The sequence below is a fragment of the Nicotiana attenuata genome, unplaced genomic scaffold, assembly GCF_001879085.1.
Source record: "Nicotiana attenuata strain UT unplaced genomic scaffold, NIATTr2, whole genome shotgun sequence".
Taxonomy (NCBI): domain Eukaryota; kingdom Viridiplantae; phylum Streptophyta; class Magnoliopsida; order Solanales; family Solanaceae; genus Nicotiana; species Nicotiana attenuata.
In genome coordinates this window covers 132,097-133,476 of record NW_017670797.1, presented here as the reverse complement: position 1 = coordinate 133,476, position 1,380 = coordinate 132,097, and positions in this window count along the sequence as shown.

Genomic DNA, 1,380 nt, shown 5'->3' with positions numbered 1-1,380 from the left:
ACAATCCGAACACGCTCCTAAACCTGAAATTACCTAACGGAGCTAACGGAACCCTCGGAATGGAATTCCGAGGCCGTCTTCACACTGTTCCGACTACGGTCAAATTTCCAAAACTTAAGCTCTTATTTAGGGACTAAGTGTCTCAAAACTCTCCGAATTTCCAAATAAATCTTCCCGGCAACTCACAATAGCCGAAACAAACACGGGGAATGTAGTTAATAGGGGATCGGGGCGTTAATTCTTAAAACGACCGGCCATATCGTTACAATCTCTAAGAAGCATACACCAACCATTCTAACATCTATCAACTAAACTAATAGGACATTGAAACAACTAATCCTGTCAAGGGCTATACATGATTCAAAATCAGGATATTCATACACATAGCTGAAACTAGTGACATGGAATCCCTAAATGCATAATACTTGAACAAAATTCTAGCAGAAACACTCTATACATAAAGAATCGAAGAACCAACATTATAAAGTATTCAGTCCTATATTACATCTACACGAAGCCTTAAACACTTAAATAAAACCAAATTTCATTACAATTATAGATACATGCTCCCCAACTTCTCTGGCCATTTAAAGGGTTGAGAAGAGTACCTGAATATCAAAACAAAGCAAAATGAAGTAAGGGCACAGCACGGCCAATTAATGAAAAATAGCAACAATCCAGCGACCAACAGCCTTTATTCATAGCATATTTAACCTAGAAATCCAGCAGAGATTTTTCTAAATTTTTGCTAAAAAATCAGAAACAATCTAGCAAATGCAGAAAAACTTTTGTGTCCTTTCTTAGGGTATCAATCTCTGATTTTTGTGAAGGAAAGGGTCTATATATAGCCCTTAGGAGTGCCATGTGATGAAGAGAATAATGGAATTATTCCTTCAGCCACAAGGCATCTTTTTTAACCAACTCGGATAACTGGTTGTCCCTCATTAGCTTATGCATTTTGTGCAAACAAAATGAGGCCAACTGCCCCTATTCTACAGCCTTCCAAATATGGAAATTATCTGAAAGTACTTGATTTTATTTCCCAACATAACCCCTAAGTTTTCAATTGTTCAACTAAGACCCTAGGAGTTTCTAACCATTTACAAACTAAGGAAAACAACACAAAGCAAATAGATGTAAGTGAAACCAATCAAACAATAAATAAATACTTAAAGGGTGAATATCCGGACCCTTAACGCAAATCAGAAGGATTCAATTTCATGATGAACTCCCAAAATCTAATTTTAACAGCTAGTGACAAACTTGACTACAATTAAAAGAGGGATGGACATTGAGCATTTAAAACACTGAATCACAAAAACCCTAAAATCTAAATCATGCAATTAAAACATCGTAAATATAAAAGAAACAAAAGAAAAC